The 19,028-nt window shown below is 40.6% G+C and overlaps 1 long non-coding RNA gene and 1 pseudogene across 1 annotated transcript in view; both read left to right on the forward strand.

Annotated features, from left to right (window-relative positions):
• The window catches only part of LOC134808530 (uncharacterized), a 79,615-nt gene extending 61,284 nt beyond the window's left edge, over nucleotides 1-18,331 (forward strand). Inside the window, exon 3 of the long non-coding RNA XR_010151701.1 lies at nucleotides 16,515-18,331. This is a non-coding gene — a long non-coding RNA (uncharacterized LOC134808530). The remainder of the gene's footprint in view (nucleotides 1-16,514) is intronic.
• On the forward strand, nucleotides 649-1,064 carry LOC107973776 (protein yippee-like 5; annotated as a pseudogene).
• Nucleotides 18,332-19,028: the final 697 nt, after the last annotated feature.

A 19,028-nucleotide genomic window follows, 5' to 3' on the forward strand; every position in this document is an offset into this window, starting at 1 on the left:
TTGGAGAAGAAAAAAGCCCACACTTCCTTCTTCCTGAACTAACTGCATTAGGATCGTGTGCAACTAAGGCATCACCCATAGGCAATGAAAAGGCTTTAAACAAATGGAAAAAAATCTGGATATCACATGGAATGAGAAAACATGATTAGAGAGAAGTGTAGATGTGTGACTTTACAGAAGGTTCTGGACATACTAATAGCTATCTTTGGCTGTCTGAAAGCCTTCATGGGAAGACAGGTTGGACATCAATGAATGGAAATAAAGAGAAGGTAGGTTTGCCTCAGTGTATCTCTGTCATTGAGGATTTCCAAGGAGAAGCCAGATGAAGAAGAAGAGGAAGGGAGTGATGAGGAGGAGAAAAGAAAAGGAAGAAAAAGAAAGAGGAGGAAGAAGAAAGAGGAAGAGGAGGAGGTCAGCATTTATTGAGCACTTCCTATGTACCAGGCATTGTTTTAAATAAGCTAAATATATTATCTTATTAAAATCTTACAGTATCACAACCCAGCATCAGGGGAAGCCCAGGCCAGCCCAGTTATGCCCACTGTGGGTTGCGTCCTACCTTTCGCTTGCTGTAGGGAGGGTTGGTGTGTTCTTGCAACCCCTTTATTCTACTCACCTATGCAGGTTTTTAAAATTTCAGCTCCAAAAATGGGCAGAATTTTCCTTGATTATATTGGCAGTACCCATTTGTTTTCTCGTGCAAACTGTGATATAATCCTGACCAATGGCTCAGAACTCAGCTTATCTCTACTAGGTGCACAGGCACCACTAGCAGGGCGTTTCTTTGTCACAAAGTAGTTAACCTACAGTATGGTGAAGTTCAAGATCGGATCATGCTCACTGGCTGCCACATGGTTCAAGGTGTGAGCTACAAAAACCGCAACAGCCAACTGGGATGGATCTGTGAGTTTGCCACTGAAGACAGCCAGCATTATAAGGAAGGCTGTGTGATTCCGAAATGTGCTCTAGTTGGAGAGAATGAGGGCTTTGAGGAGCATGTACCATTCAATAACTCTTGGAAGAAAATGAGCTCAATCCATCTTTCTCCAGGTTTCCTTCACTGAAAACAAAAATCTGCTTACACACACTGCCAACTTAGTATCAGAGTCAGGTTCATAAACTGCGGAACAAGAGGTTGTGAGAATCTAAGATGGAACCTTTCTTTCTTTTTTTAAAAAAAAATTTTGTATTTTCCATGTAATAGCAGAGTGTGGAAAGAATATTATGCAGATGTCATCAATTTTTCCCTATGTTTACATCTTAAGGCAGAAGAGTCTGTCTGCAACTATGTGATGGGCTGTGTAAAGAAAAAATCTGGGCTATTAGAGTAGAAAAGTGTGTTTTATATAAAATTTGAAAGGAAATATGTCAAGAGCATGGGTTTTTAACTTGAGCTTCATTTTAAACTTATTTTTTAAAAACCCAATTATTTTACCTGATTTGCTACCTTCAGAGAAGAGATCCAAATCTGCACCGAGCACTAAGGACTCAGTTTTGGCATTACCTGTGCTGGCCAGTGTGCCATATTCTTGTTGGAGATGAACCATAGCATTTTTCATGCCAGTCTTGACCCAAAGGTGTCACCATTCCAGTTATTTATCACCATGTAATTGGTGTTGATTGGAAACTTTTTGTGAAATGGGGCAGAACTGCTTTGTTGTCTTTTTCTTTGTAACAAGCATAGTAATATAAATAAAGTAATAGTTGGGAAAAAATCTTACAATATCCCTATAAAGTATTGAGGCACAGAGAAGTTAAATAAACTGCCCATATTTACAGGATTTGGGATGATGGAGCTGACTTAAACCCAGGAAAGTCTGTTTCCAGATCCTATGCTCTAAACCACTACACTCTTTGATTTATAATGCAAGGAGATTCCTGTATCCAGCAGGAGTTCAGGTGTTATTATTTCTGAGCTTCCCTCCAACTTAGATCACTCAAGCTCTTTCCAGGGCTAAGATGGTTGGTATCCAGTGCCATTCAACAGTTATGGAACACTGACCATTCACCAGGCTCTGGACTGGGCACTAGGGGCATTCAGATAAGTAAGACAAGACAGTCCTGTAATAGACAAAGGTGCAGGGAACTTCCACGGTCCACAAAGACAGAATCACAGTCTTTCCTCTGAGAGTTGGCAAGCGTGTAAAGAAGGCAGTATTTGCTTTTGAAACACCCTGCTCTCACCTTAGCTCATTTTGTCACCACACTCTCCTTTCCAGTGTCAACCAGCAAACCCACAAACATCTCACCGTTGAGGGAGGGTTCCTGACCGTATGTGGCACTAAGAAGGCTGAGCAGCAGAGTGAGCATGGATATAACCAGGCAAACTTGTTTTCTAGGCTCAGCTCAGCCACTGCTGGGTGGAATAAATCATGTGTTGAGGGCAAAGCAGCCAGAGATATTAGCCCCCCTCCGATACCTGCCAGTTATGACTCATTCTCCCCACTTCACCTAAAGCTATCGGATCTGGACAGGAAAATAAAGAAGTATTGTGTAATCTGTGTAATCATTCCGAATTCTATAAACATGGGCATTATATTTAACTTCTCTGTGGCTCAGTACTTCATGGGACTATTGTAAGATTGTTTTTTCCCAACTATTACTTTATTTATATTACTATGTTTGTTACATGGAAAAGGACAACCAAGCAGTTCTGTCACATTTGAGAAAAATATATAGGTACACACACACACATATCTATATATGTGTATATATGTATGTATGTATGTACGTACAATTGTCCTATAACTGAAGATATTTATTGAGCCCTTGCTATATACCAGGCAGCATTCATGAGCTTTACCCATCTTAGTTCATTAAATTCTTATCATAACCATGTTGGATCAGTGTCATGGCAGCTACATTTTACAGATGAGAAAATGAGACACAGAGAAATAAAGCAAATTGTTCAAAATCATGGGGCTAGTAAATAGGGAGTCAGTTTAGCACATAAACAATACTGTTTCTATCACTAAAATAGAAAATTGAGGCACTGAGAATTAATAAATTAGCCTGAAAGCCACAGTAGGGCAGTGAGAGGGTCAGAATGCCACCTGTTAAGTGTGTTCACCATGTAGGGGCCTGTTTCTACCACTCCTGTGTCTCCCAAGAGGACACAGAAAAGATCCTCGGCAATCCTTCCTCCAACAAACATGGCTGCTGGTGGCTTTGTGTAGTGATATACATTCCTCAATGTCTATGTATGCTCATGTATATATAGGTTGGTGCAAAAGCATTTGCAGTTTTGCCATTGAAATTAATGGTAAAACTACAATTACTTTTGCACCAACCTAATACTTGCTTTTCAGGGTCCCAATTGCATAAAGGCTAATCCCTCTGCTCATCCATTTTTAGAATGTCAGATGCTAATCACTTCCAAAGAAGTGATTCTCTGCATTTTGCTCCAAGCATTGATCCATCAATTGCCTTTGCTCTTCACAGAAGTGGATCAGGACACTGGAGATACAAACGGTGCCAAAAACCTCTGCCCCTAAGGAAAGAAAAGAGGAGCATTGGATTGTTCCCTTCATAATCTGACAGGCGCTTGAGAAGAAAGAGCCCATATTTAATATGGTTAATGCATTTTGACTTTAGAGAAATAACAATTTTCACAGAAAAAAAGGGTAATATATTTCAAGAGTAAGAAGTCATACCATCAGATGAGAAAGTTCAAAGTATATCCATGAGACAGGAACTTAAATTCTGGACTGATTGTACTTGTATAATCTATAGCAGGTAATTAAACTCCATGAATCTCAGCTTTCTCATATATGAAATGAACCGAGTTTTATAGTTGAGGAAAGTTTGTCTGGCAGAGCATCACAATGCAGTAAATGCTAGTTTATGTTTCAGTAGTCAGAAAGAGTAACGGTCAAAAAAGCATATTTTCATATTTTTCTCTTTTTTTTTGACACGGAATCTTGCTCTGTCACTCAGGCTGGAGTGCAGTGGTGCAATCTCGGCTCACTGCAACCTCCACCTCCTGGGCTCAAGCGATTCTCCTGCTTCAGCCTCCCAAGTAGCTTGGATTACAGACGCACACTACCGCGCCCAGCTAATTTTTCTATTTTTGGTAGAGACGGAGTTTCACCATGTTGGCCAGACTGGTCTCAAACTCCTGACCTCAGGTGATCTGCCTGCCTCGGCCTCCCAAAGTGCTGAAGTGATTGCTTTAGTGTCTATCACCCAGAGACGGAGTTAATGGAGTTATAAGTCTGCCTGAAAAGATTCTCTGAAACAAAGCCTCTGGCTTCATACAAAGCATCTCAACTCACGTTAAAAAGTTCAAGGAAGTAAATTTTAAAGTTGAAATTGTAGAACTTTTAGAAAAGAACCTACATCCAAATTCCTGCCATTTGAGGATAGTCAAAAATTTATTAGACTCAAAAAGCATAAAGCATAAAAAGTTAAAAATTGATACATTGGATTTCATCAAAATTAAAAATTTCTTCCCTTTGAAAGACATCATTAAGAAAATAAAAAAGTAAGCCAAATACTGGGAAAAAATAGTACCAATTCATATATTAACAAAGGATTTGTATCCAAGACATATGCAGAACTCTTGCAACTAAATCATAAGACAATCCAATTAAAATGGACAAAAGACTTGAGCAGACATTTTACGGGAAATATATGAAGGGCTCCTAAAAGATGCTTGACATCGTTAGATAGACACACACAGTAAAACCATTCTGAGATACAATACATATTCATTGAATTACTAAAATTAAAAAGACCAACAAAATGTATTAGTTTCCTATTGCTGCTATAATAAATTACCACATACTTACAACAACACAAACTTAATGTCTTACGGTTCTTGAGGTGAGACATCTGAAATGGGGCTTACGGGGCTAAAATCAAGCTGTCTGCCGAGCTGCATTCCTTCTGGAAGCTTTAAGAGAAAACCTATTCTTTGACTTTTCTATTTTTTTAGTGGCTGCCCTCATTCCTTAGCAGATGACCACATCACACTGACCTGTTTTCATCCTCACATCTCCTCTAACACTTCTGCCTCCACCTTCCATCTTTTAAGGACCTTTATGATTATATTGGCTCACCTGGTTAATCTCTTCATCTCAAGATCCTTAACCAGGCCGGGCATGATGGCTCACACCTATAGTCCCAACACTTTGGGAGGCCAAGGTGGGAGGATCGCTTGAGCTCAGGAGTTCAAGAGTAGCCTGGGTAACACAGCAAGACCCTCTCTCTACAAAAAATAAAATAAATAGCTGGGCATGACAGCATACCTGTAGTCCCAGTGGGAGGATCGCTTGAGCCCGGAGGTTGAGGCTGCAGTGAGCCATGATTGCACCACTGGACTTCAGCCTGGACAACACAGAAGAGTTCTCTCTCAAAAAAATACTAAAAAAGAAAAAAAGATTCTCAATCACATCTACAAAGTCCCTTTTGCCATGTAAGGTGACATATTTACAGGTTTTGGGGATTACAACATGGACATCCTTTGGGAGCTATTATTTTGCCTACTGCAAATATCAACTGTTGGTGAGAATGTTGTGATGGTTAATTTTATGGGTTAACTTGACTGGGCTAAGGGATGCCAAGATAGCTGGTATAACTTTTTCTGGTATGTCTGTGAGGATATTTCCAGAAGAGATTAACACTTGAATTGGTAGAAAGTAAAGAAAATCACCCTTCAATGTGGGCAGGCATTGTTTCATCCATTGAGGACTCAAATAGAGCAAAAGAAATAAATAAGGGCAAATTCACACTCTCTGTTTAAACTGGGACACCCATCTTCACCTATCTTTGGACAAGAGCACTCCTGACTCACTACTGGCTTTCTTGGCTCTCCAGCTTGCAGACAACTTCTTGCCCTCTGTAATTGTGTGAGCCAATTCCCATAATAAATTATATACATACATAGAATCTCCCATTGGTTCTGTTTCTTTGGAGAACTTTGATTAATACAGATGTAGAATACCTGGAACTCACACTGCTGGTGGGAACATAAAATGATACAGCTATTTTTAAAAGCTATTTGCCAATTTCTTAAAAGTTTCTTACCTAACCACCCAGCAATTTCACTGCTAGGTATTTACCCAAGAGAAAGGAACACATATATCCACACAAAGACTTGCACACACATGCAACTTTATCATGTCCACAACCTGAAAAACAACTAAAATGTCCATCTACAGGTGAACAGATTTTAAAAAGCTATAAGATACAATATTATATTATACTCTAATAAAAATGAACAAACAATGGGTATATGCAACAACGTGAGTGAGCAAAACACCACCAAACACAGAAGAGAGAGTACATATTGTGTGATTCCATCATATAAAATTCTAGAATAAGCAAAATTAACATGTAATAACAGAATCACTCGGGACCCAAGTGGACTGTAGACAGGCAAGAAGAAATTCTTGGGGTGATGAAAATGTGCTAAATCTTGATTGCAGTAGTAGTTACATGAGTGTATTCATTTGTCAAAACTAATTGAACTCCATCCAACAAAGGAGTGCATTTTGTTGTATATTAATTATACCTCAATAAAGTTCAATATTTTTCTGTTCTGAGAAGGATATTAACTGCCCCCTCTGATGAGGCTAAATAACTTCCAGGAATTTCTTCCTGTCTAGCAAGAAGTTCTTCAGGGGCCATTAGGCTCCATTTCCTCTTACTTTGCTCTCAATTGAGGTTAAAAAAAAAACTCTATGGAATTTGGATCTCAAAGAGATATCTGCACTCCCATGTTTCTTGCAGCATTATCTACAATAGCTAAGGTGCGTAAGCAACTTAAGTGCCCATCAACAGATGAATGGATAAAGAACATGTAGTATATATACACAATGGAATACTATTCAGCCTTGAAAAATGAAATCCTGTCATTTGCAACAACATGTATGAACCTGGGGGATGTTATGCTAAGTGAAGTAACAGGCACAGAAAGACTAATATCACATAATTTCACTCATATGTGGACTCTAAAAAATTTGAACTCACAGGCGGGACATGGTGGCTCATGCCTGTAATCCCAGCACTTTGGGAGGCCAAGGCAGGTGGATCACTTGAGGTCAGGAGGTCGAGACCAGCCTGGCCAACATGGTGAAACCCCCATCTCTACTAAAAATACAAAAAATTAGCTAGACGTGGTGGTGCATGCCTGTAATCCCAGCTACTCAGGAGGCTGAGGCAGGGGAATCGCTTGAATCTGGGAAGCAGAGGTTGCAGTGAGCTGGGATCACACCGAGACTGCATCTCAAAAAAAAAACTTTTTTTTTGAACTCATAGAAGAAGAGAATAGAATGGTGGTTACCAGGGGCTGGGAGGTTGGGGGCAGGAATGGGGAACTCTTGGCCAAATGGTACAAAGTTTCAGTTAGACAAGATGAATAACATCTGGAGATCTCTTTTACAGTATGATAACTATAATTAATAATAACGTATTGACTACTTGAAAATTGCTAACAGTAGATTTCAAGTGTTCTCACCACAAAAATTGATAAAAGTGTGAGATGATTGCTATGTTAATTATTTAATTTCAGTATGTATACTTATATCAAAACATCATAATGTACACTGCAAGTATATATAGTTTCGTCAAGTATACCTTCATAAAACTAGGGGGAGTGGAGAATGGCTCCTCAACAATCTTCAAGTGCTGTAAGGTACTTAGCCAGGACCTAAGTCCCCTGAAAACCATTCCTCCAGGAGGCTTCCTCCAACTGTAATTTGCCCCTGTGAATATGCCCATTCTCCCTATTGTGAAGAGCCCTAAGTTGCTCACAATTGGAGAAATGACTGAGCCAAAACAAAGGGATGAGCTGCAATGTGATCACAAATTTGGAAGGAATCCTGATGGACTGTCTCATTCTGATTTGTTCTGCTTTCTCCAAGCTGGGTCTGTTTTACTCAAGCAATTGAAAAATGTCCATGAAATGCCACATGCTATGCCTTGAATTAATTACAACAGCTCTCATTTATTCAGACCTTATTCTGTCCCAGGGGCCGCGCCAAGTACTTTATGTGCATTGTATATAAATTAATCTTCCTAGCAACCTCATGAGACAGATACTATTACCACCTTCATTTTATGGATAATGGATTAAAAGTCAAAGTGGTTAAGTGACTTCCTCTTTGTCAGTGGAGAACCAGGACTAGAATCCAGGGTTTTACAACTGCAGAGCCCATTAAACCATTGTCGTATACTGTTGATCCTTGTTCTCACAGATTTCAACATGTTGGGAGGATGACATAGAAACCTGAAACTAAGCATACAGGGAAGTGGGCTCTAGCCTATTTGAAAAGGCTCTGGAGGGCTGGGTGTGGTGACTCACATCTGTAATCCCAGCACTTTGGGAAGCCAAGGTGGGAGGATTGCTTGAGCCCAGGAGTTTGAGACCAGCCTGGGCAACATGGTGAGGCCCTGTCTCTACTAAAAATTAAAAAATTAGCCCAGCATGATAGTGCATGCCTGTAATCCCAGCTACTAGGGAGGCTGAGGCGAGAGGATCACTTGAGTCTGGAAGGTCCAGTCTGCAGTGAGCCTTGATCACACCACTGCACTCCAGCCTAGGTGACAGTGAGAAGTTGTCTCAAAAAGAAAAAAAAGGATAAGGCCAGGCACAGTGGCTCATGCCTGTAATCCCAGCACTTTGGGAGGCCAAGGCTGGCGGATCATGAGGTCAAGAGATCGAGACCATCCTGGCCAACATGGTGAAACTCCATCTCTACTAAAAATACAAAAATTAGCTGGGCATGGTGTGTGCCTGTAATCCCAGATACTCGGGAGGCTGAGGCAGGAGAATTTCTTGAACCCGGGAGGCAGAGGTTGCAGTGAGCCAAGATTGCCCTACTGCACTCCAGCCTGGCCACAGAGTGAGACTCCGTCAAAAAAAAAAAAAAAAAAAAAAAAAAAGAAGAAAAGGCTCTGGAAAAACCCTTTTCTACTCTCCCCTCTCTAACCTGTGCTTTTTCCACCCAAGCATCCTGGGCTTTTGTAATTAGCAGAATGCTTCCAGACTGATGAGCTGCATGCCTCATCAAATTCCTGATTCCTGATATACAGAAGAGAGACATGAAGGAGATGCTTTTTAAAGAGTGTTTGCAGAAAGCAAGAACATGGCATTCATTCACTTAATCATTCTGGAGCTATTACTAAGCCAAGTCATTGTGTTGGTGCTGAAGATATATTAAACTTACTTGGATCCTATTCTCAAAATGTCATGTTCTAATAATTATCACGTCCTATCACACCTTCCCTGTTGTTGGCCAAATTTCACCTCCCAATCTGAACTGTCATCGTAGCCTGACACAGCCAGCCCTGGCTCTGGGATGACTCTCTGAGTACTGCTTCCCTGATGGGAGTAGGATGGCTGAGGTGTGGCGTTCCTGTGGATTGGCCAAACAATCATTCAGGAAGGAAGGAACTGGTCTCCCCTTTCCTGTTCTCCCTTCCCTTCTCAGTGAACTATAAGGAAACAGTGAAATAGCAGTCTGGGACTAGCCGCAGGGACCCTTAATAAATTGCTTCTACACATCCCTCTTGCTTTTTAATGGAAAGAAAAGGGGTGGAGTAGATCTCTTATACAATTTCAAAATTGAATTGAGTTCAGTTCTGTAAAATAAATTCTAAGTTACATCATAATGGTATGGGAACATAGAGATCTGAGCCAAGGAAACATGAACAGACTGTTCCTAAAAATAAAAAATAAAAGAAAAAAGTCTTGGTGCAAGAGCAAACATGAACAAGGAGTAATTAGCTTCTCCAGATGCTGGGAGTTACATTTCCCTGAAACGAAAGAAGTTCTGGAAAGCTGAGCCTTGGCCAGAGGCTCAGGCTGACAGTGAGTCACTCACACAGAGCCTGGCACATTGTAGGCACACTCTGCAGGTGGTTGCAGCTGTCTTGATAGTTACAGAGGACACACTATTCAGGATAGTACCTACTTTAGAGGGAGGATTTCTGAATTTTTTTTTTTTTAAGTTTTTGTAGACTAGGTCTTGCTATGTTGCCCAGGTTGATCTTGAACTCCTGGCCTCAAGTGATCCTCCTGCCTCAGCCTCCCAAAGGGCTGGGACTACAGGTATGAAACAACATGCCTGGCTTTGAATTTATTTGTGAATGAATAAACAAACCTGTCATGGGAGCCCTTACTCTGTAGAATGGAGCAGGGCTACATGATAATTTAAAAGATACTAAATGGCTGTGTCTGCCAAAAAAAAAAAAAAGATGGTTTTACTAAAATTCAGAAATGCATTGAACTTTTTCTGCATTCTGAGCACATGTTATGGTGAGGGCAACAGTGAGTAAGAAATAGTATCTATTTTCTAAAAGCTACAATTTAGCATATGCATGTGTATGTATTATATGTATACGGGTAAAACCTGGTGCCATTTGGAATTTAAATGGCCACTATGAAATGAGAAGGGTGAGCTAGTGGGAATCAGGGGCCTTAGATGGACTCACTGGTTTATTCACCCAATTTGGAATTCATCCAAATCCATCACAATTTGTACTGAGGGGTGGCATGGGAAGGGTCAGTTATAAATGTAATAGGTATTATGAAATAATACATGTAGAGGAATAAAATCTATCACTCCTTGGAGAATCTAGGAAGTCTTTTTGGAAGAAGTTAAATTGACCTGAACTTGAAGGAGAAGTTAGGGCAAACATTCAGAGAAAAGGGAATCCCCAAACAAAAGTAGAAAGCTACAGGAATGGAAAGAATATTTGGGAAAGGGCTGAAAGACCCTGTAGAAACAACAATGAGCTGTTTGTCTTTACTCTGAAGCTGTGAATCCTCAGTGCTCTGGTAAGCAGAGCTACTGCAAGACCTTCATAAGCCCCAAGCATAGAAATTATTATGGTATTTCCCCATATGCTATTTCAAAGTACTAAATTACAAAATAAGGTTAAGTCCAATAAAGTTCTCATTTTGCCCATTAAGAATAGTTTAATCCTTTAAAAAAACCCAAATATCAAATTCTTTTTTAAAAATATGCTTCAGAATCTCTGGTTTGAGATATTGTTTAGAATAGGAGAAGCTTTGCTACAGCAAAAATGAACTCTAAAAACTCAATGGTATAACACTCATGAGTTTGGTCAGGGTAGCCCCTATGGGCAATTCTCCAACTGAATTCCACCTTTTAAAATTTATTTGTAAATTCAGAGATACGAGAGTTTGGTTTGCCATATACTTGCAAATATTCACTCTCCCTTTCATCCAACGAAACTTCCAGAGAGGCATGTGAAAGTGATTTTTAAAACCATATGGTGCACCCTTCAAATTGAAACATTATTATCAACAGTAATAAAGTGGAAAAATGCATACACTTTTAAATTATGTTATCAAGATACTCCTCTCAGCACCTTTATTCATTGGACTTCAGATTGCACTTCCAACTCTACAACCTTCAGCTAAGGAAATGCTCTCAGTTTTGGCTTCCAGGATGCAAGGCTGAACAGACTTGGTCTACGTTCTGGATGAATAAACCAGTGAGTCCATCTAAGGTCCCTGATTCCCACTAGCTCACCCTTTTCATTTCACAGTGGCCATTTAAATTCCAAATGGCACCAGGTTTTACCCTTATACATGTAATAAGGCCTTATATTCCAGTGACATTCTCAAATGAAGAAATGACATGCCTCATAAATTCAGAATATAATCCCAACTTCAGAAATGTTCAGCAGTAGTAGCGTTGTAGAATACCATTTTTCTGAACTACATCACTGTTACATGGATCCAAGTGACTTTTCCACTGAATTAGTTATTCAGAAAATATTTGAGCACATCATATGTTTCATACACTGAGTAGTGGACGAAAGTAATAGTTATCATTTTATGTATTGCTTACTATATTCTGTGTGTTTACATAAACTTACTCATTTAATTCTCATAATGGTCATATGAGAGAGCTACTATTATGAGTCCCATTTTACACATGGATAGGATGACTATCTTAGAAAACTAAGGTGCAGAGGCCATAAGTAACCTGATTAGTCTATACCAGTGGTTCTCAGCCCTGGGGTGATTTTTCCTGTCTTCCAGGGGACATTTGGCAATGTCAGGAGACATTTTTAATTCTCATGACAGGTGGTGCTGAGGGACTATAAAGCCTAGGGATGCTGCTAAACATTCTATAGTACACAGAACAGCTCCCACAACAGGAATAATCCAGTCCAAAATGTCAGTGTTACTGCTATTGAAAAGCCTTGATCTATACCAGTTAGCACATGACATCCTTCTGGCAACTGTTACTAGGCCAATGATGAATGTATTACTTAATTTGGCCCAATCAGACTAAAGGAGGGGCCTTTGGGCAGAGGTTACTTCCATTCATTCTTTCCTACTGGATATGAACAGGAAGTGTGTGGCCAGCTGATATCCAGTGGCCGCCATCTTGTTGAATGAACCCATGCTGAGGACAGCAGACTGGAAGGACAGAAATAACCTCTGTCCCTGATGACATTACTGAATAGCACTGAACCGTATCTTTCCTGAAACCCAAGCCATCTCTGGACTTTAAGTATGTGAGACAATACATTTGTTTGCATTTTTCAAGCTGTGTGATGGGAGTTTTCTGTTTCAGGCAGCTGAAAGTGTCATAACCAACATATTTGGTTAATCACAAAGATTTCTTAGAAAATACAGTAAAGTCTCCTCCACGTGGTCAGATTCCTCTTCTGAAACTTATGCTTCTCCTTTCTGGCTGTACTTCGTCTTACGAGAAAATTAGGAGACAATGCTGTCAGCTAGGTTCTCCTTCTGTCTGAAAGACTACATAAGGTTGAGACTTCCTGGCACCCGTCGACAAGCAGTTAGAATACATGCCAGAGAAGGAGGGGAAGGCCAAAGGGGGATGCTGCCATCTATATGGAAACATAGAATAATAGACACATGGAAAAAACAGAGGGAAATGAATTGCTGAACTCTGTGGTAACGACACTCTGTTTATCGTAATAGATAAAATGGAAAAGAGGAGCTGGATATGTTTGGAGGAGATGAGCTTGGGAAGGAAGGCCATTCACGGTGTCCCAGGTGACTTGGGACAATGTATTGAAGGAATTGGAAGAGATAATCTTTAAACATTGTTATAGCCTAGCAGTTTATCATTTGAAACTAACAGAGATGCCAGCCTGAACTGTTTGGCACTCATACAGCATCCTATGGACTCCGATGGTGGCAGTGCCCATTATTTATTCTGGAAACCACAATCTTGTTATTGCCCAAGTACCTGTATGAGGTAGCATAGAGGGGCCCACCTCCTTTTAGATCATTAGGCACATCTTTAGAAAAGGGAGGTAGAAGCTAGCTTGCCTTAGGAAACCTGAGAATGCCTTAAAGGAAGTGTGTGGAATGACTTTCTTAAACATCTATGGCACATTAGGGAGTGTTCTGGAGCTGCCATAGACAGGTATCATTTTGTTTTGAATGTGAATTATTAGTTTTTTTTTTTCTTTTTTTTTTTTTCTTTTGGAGACAGGGTCTCACTCTGTCACCCAGGCTGGAGTGCAGTGGTATGCTCGTGACTCACTGCAGCCTCTACTTCCCTAGCTCAAACAATCCTCCCACCTCAGCCTCCTGTAGCTGGGAATACAGACACACGCCACCATGCCCAGCTATTTATTTTTATTTTTTAGGTACAGATGAGGTCTTGGCATGCTGCTCAGGTTGGTCTCAAACTCCTGGCCTCAAGCAATCCCTCCACCTTGGTCTCCCATAGCCCTGGGATTCCAGGCATAAACCACCACACCCAGACTTAGTTTGGTGTCTCAGCCCTGGAAAATATAATAATTTGAACATAATCTGCCAAAAATAACGTGTATTTATGGTGCCTGGTACTTGTCTCTACATTATATGTGCTTCCTCATGACATTCATGATTTCAATGAATGTCAATTCCCATTCTGGGTTTGACTATGAATAGCCAGTAAGCACACATTCCCCAGGGGGCTAACTTCCTCCAGACCTCTCTGACATGCACAGAAAAAAAATCAACAGAGACATCAGGCAAGAGGTGCCAACATTCTGTTTCCCAGATCCCTAGACAACACAGCAAGAAAGACAGAGTTAGAAGCATGGATAAGTGGGTGCAGAAGGCTCCAAAAAGTACAGGTGACACCACGTGTGTTCAAAGATTTCCTGACTTTAAATTCTCTCTGAAAAACTAGCATAGTCTATGGACTCCTCTCGTTACTGAACTCTTTAGCAAGACCACAGAGTTTCCTGTTTTTGCCTTTTCCCCGATTTCCCAAATTAGCTTTGATTTTATAATTTTGCAGTGATATCCAAGAAGGGTGGACTTTGCTGACGGTCCATATTCAGTGTTCCTGCTGAAGTGCAGACACGTGATCCTGGGCTCTCCTGCTGAGCCTTGCCTGTAGACCCGTGGCTCACACGCACTCGTTTTGCAATCCATTTCTGTGCTACCACATCAGGCTTTTTCCCCTCTGAGACTGAAGAGAAATCGACCTACCCAATCAACTCTCTCACTTGCATAGGAGTCTCACCTGTCGTTAGTCCTCTGGAGCAAGCAGTTTCGTCTTAACCCAGTGGTGACAGCATCAGACACAGTTCAGTATTTTTCAAACTGCAGATCTAGACCTATTCGTGAGTCCTAAAATAAATGTAATAGATTACAACCAGCAATAATCCCAGCTATTCAGGAGGCTGAGGCAGGAATATTGCTTGAACCCGGGAGGCAGAGGTTTCAGTGACCCAAGATTGCGCCACGGCGCTCCAGCCTGGGCGACAGAGTGTGACTTCATTTCAAAAAAAAAAAAAGGTGAAATAAAGTAGATCAGATCAGAACTGTGGAAAGGAGTGGCCTAAAATCTCAGCGTGGCCTTCATGTAATAGGGGCAAGTATTGTATCACAAAACTTCAATTGTTTCTTCTGTTATATAAATGCGTCAATATGAATGCACATATTATGTCATGATGTAAAATTATTTCTTAATGTGGGTTGCAATCAAAATAACCTGAAAGCTACTGAAGTATTTAATTGGAATATCATTCTACTATCTCCAAATCTCTTTCTATTGGGAAGTGGCAAGTATGTTGTTTATTTAGGCAACTGGAGAGAAATGCTTTTAGTCATCTACTACATAAACCCATGGACTCTGATATTTCTCTTAGGGAGTCTGTGCCACATGCTACCCAGAAAAATGCTTGGTAGTTCAGCCACCTTCCCTTCCTTTGGCGCCTTCCACCCCCTTAGCAGAACCCTCAAGAGGAGCAGGCATTGGGACTGGTAAGCTAAATTGAAAGATTGGAGCAGATTCCACAACCCTCCGATGAAATCCACTCAAAAACATTTAGTATAACATCTGTTATGGTAAACATCTGCTACTGTACAAGATGAGAAAAGGACAACCATTCTGTAATAGGTCCAGAGCAGAGCAGCTGTGCAAAGAGGGAGCAGAAACTTCGTCCACTGCTTGGACATCATTCTTCTTGATGCTTCAAGTTTTTTTGTGTGTGTTTGGTAAAAATATACATCACATAAAATTTACCATTTTAACTATTTTGGTACCAATTAAAAAGCAGTTTAGTTTCATAAGAAAAAGCATGCAAATCCAGGTATATTGTTTATTCCAAAATATCCAGGTATATTGTTCATTCCATGTTACTTCATGACCATAATAGTAGAGGGTGGCCATTCTGGAAATTATGTTAACATATGGGTAAAGGGGAGATATAAGAAAAAACCTTATGCATAGGCACATGGATGACTCTAAGACACCTTTTTCTTACGTGGTAAAGTGCATATATAAATGAAACACCATGCTGTTTTAAACCATTTTTAAGTGTGCAGTTCATTGGCATTAAGTATGTTCACATTGTTGTGTAACCATCACCATTATCCATCTTCAGAACTTTTCCATCACCGGGCACAGTGGCTCATGCCGGTAATCCCAGCATTTTGGGAGGCCAAGTCAGGTAGATCACTTGAGCTCAGAAGTTTGAGACCAGCCTAGGCAACATGGTGAAACCCTGTTTCTACAAAAAATACAAAAATCAGCTGGGTGTGGTGGCTTGTGCCTGTGATCCCAGATATTCAAGCGGCTCAGGTGGGAGGATCGCTTGAGCGCAGGAGGCAGAGACTGCAGTAAGCCAAGATCGCACCACTGCACTCCAGCCTCAGAGACAGAATGAGAACCTGTCTCAAAAACAAAACAAAAAAAAAACAAAAAACAAAAAAAAGAACATTTTGATCATTCCAAACTGAAACTCCATATTCATTAAACAGTTCCCCGCTTCCCTTCCTCCCAGCCCCTGGCAAGCATCATTCTATTTTCTGTCTGTATGAATTTGACCACTCTAAATACTTAAGTAGAATCATATAGTGTTTGTCTTTTTGAGACTGGCTTATTGCAGTCAGTATAATGTTGTCAAAGTTCATCCATGTTGTAGCATGTGTCAGAATTTCATTCCTTGTAAAGGCTAAATATAATTCCATTATTTGTATATATTCAGATGTCATTTAAAAAATACCTTTTCTTCTCCCTGGCATTCACTGTGTCATACTCATTTTGGAACAGGAGCAGAGAGAGGAATGCTATGAAGCTATTATTGTTCAAAAAAGACCTGGAGACAGTGGATTGAAAATCTCACAGCCAAAACGCAGTCTGGTGACTACCGTCTCTGGCTCTCATTTGCTGACTTTGGAAGTTTTAAAAGGTTAGAACAACATGCTTTTTTTTTCTTTTTTTATTAGAATGCCAAACTTCAAAACCTTTTGAGAATATTTTTGGTTCTTAACTCTAGAAGGAGGGCCCAGCATCCCTTGAAAACAAGCTGATTACTCTCCCAGAAAAGCATCTCAGCATCTGTTATTGGGAAACAGGGGAATGTGCCTGCTTTGGTTTCTTTGTTTCTGTCATTCAACCCCCTCATCCCATTTTCCTTAACGGAACTTAACTATGATTTTTAGGGAAGACCTTATGCTAAGTGTAGTTCCTCTCTTTTCCTCACTATGCAGATTCTAGACAACCTAGATGCTCAGTAAGAAAGTGAACAGGACATACATACAGAGTGGAGTTGTTAGAAATGAGACTGGAACAGGGACAGAGCAAGGAATCCTCATGTTTAGGTATTTGATCTCATTATACTGAATGATTCAGCAACACATTCAGGTGTAAAATGCTGCTTGATAGGAGACATAGATACCGTTCATGTTCTCAGGGGCAGAATCCCATCTGAGCATGTCTGTGGGGCTAGGAGCTGTAGTCCTCATTCTTTGATCGTGAGCCAACCGGTTCTGGTCACTACTCAATCACGTAATCATAGTAATGTTTATTGGGCTCTTACTATGGGCTGGGCTGGGCTGTTTCCTTGCTTTGCATGCATTCTCTCATTTAATTCTTGCAGCAACCCTACAGCAGGTTCTTTTATGATCCCTGTTTTACAGATGAGGACAGGTTGAGTAATTTGTATGAAGTCCCACAGCAATGGATGATAGAGCTGGAATTCTAGCTCAGGTGGTTAGGGTCCAGAGCCTGCCTTCATTTAATCCTTCAACTCAGAAGCCTAACGAGTGATCAAGCTCAGTCTTGCAGGTGCCTCTGAAAGATCTTATCCAGCCAGTCCCTCTGGAGATTTATCATTACAAACATGGCAGGTACACAGGGATACGCTAAGGAAACATTGCAGGTCCCTCTGTTGTCACCTCACTCCAGGGACAATATCCAGTAAATGCAGCTTAAAAATAGCTCATTGAGGCATTAAAACCATCTACTTTTTAAAATTCACCAATTAACGGCTTTATAAATACTTACTAAATGACTAGCATTGTACTGGAAACTATGATGAATACAAAGAAATGTCACACGATCCTTACCCTTCATTAAAACCAGCCCCCAAGAACCTATACATAAAAGTGCGTCATTTTGTGATACATGAGCACTAAGTAGTGGATGGGCCCCTTCAGGGAAATCTCTGTGTTAACTTTTTTTTTGAGACCAAGTTTCACCCTGTCACCCAGGCTGGAGGGCAGTGGTATGATCACAGCTTACTGCAGCCTTTACCTCCTGGGCTGAAGTGATTCTCTGGAGTAGCTGGGACTACAGGCGTGTGTCATCACACTTGGCTAATTTTTGTATTTTTTATAGAGACAGGGTCTCACTATGTTGTTCAGGCTGATCTTGACCTCCTGGCCTCAAGCAATACTCTTGCCTTGGCCTCCCAAAGTGCTGAGATTACAGATGTGAGCCACTGAGCCCAGCCTGTGTTAACTTTTGATATGTAATGCCAGCACATTTCTGACAGAAATCATTATGCGTTTTTATCTCTAGAACAGACAGTCAATCACTTCCCACTTCCTCTGTACTGTATACTTCTGCTCAATCAATTCCTTTGATGATTGAAATATTCCTTTGCAGAATTTCTTCATTTTTTGCCATAAATAGGGTAACTAAGGCCAGATGAGTCTCAGAGCAAAATTATTCACTGCACACAAAAATTAAAATAACTCCATTTAAAACTAATCAGCACCAAAGAAGAAAGCAAGGTCAACACAGACATTTCTTCTATTTCCAACATAAGAGAAATCCCTCCCGGCTTTTTAGTCATGGTCATTTCTGTTCATTTTTTGCTTCATTTCATGTGCTTTTCCCTGGGTCTGATTTGGGTTGTTAGAATCAGAAATGACAATCAGTGAACCCACTTTCACTTAAGTCAAGCATTGCTTGAAGTTGGTTCTTGAACCCAGAGCCACTCTGGAAGAGGGAATAGATCACGTATTCACTAGGAAGAAAACTGGAACCTCCTTCTTTTGAAAAGTTTTAGTGTTGGCTGAAAGACATTGAAGGATACTCACAGCTCCAAAGGGCCAGAGGAGTGCACACCCTGGGGTTGGGAAGGACCTCTCCTCACACCAAAGGACATTTTCTCCTACGTATCTGCCACCCTGGCCCAAATATCCTTGGAAGTCAGTTGATCCCATGGCCTTGGCTTCATTCCAATCCAAGTGACCCCTGAGATGGTGTTTCTTTAGTGTGTCTAGCATCCACCAAAATCTGCATAAACCTGCGTGGGAATAATGTGAATTTTTAGAA

The sequence above is a fragment of the Pan troglodytes genome, chromosome 1 (assembly GCF_028858775.2).
Source record: "Pan troglodytes isolate AG18354 chromosome 1, NHGRI_mPanTro3-v2.0_pri, whole genome shotgun sequence".
Classification (NCBI taxonomy): Eukaryota; Metazoa; Chordata; class Mammalia; order Primates; family Hominidae; genus Pan; species Pan troglodytes.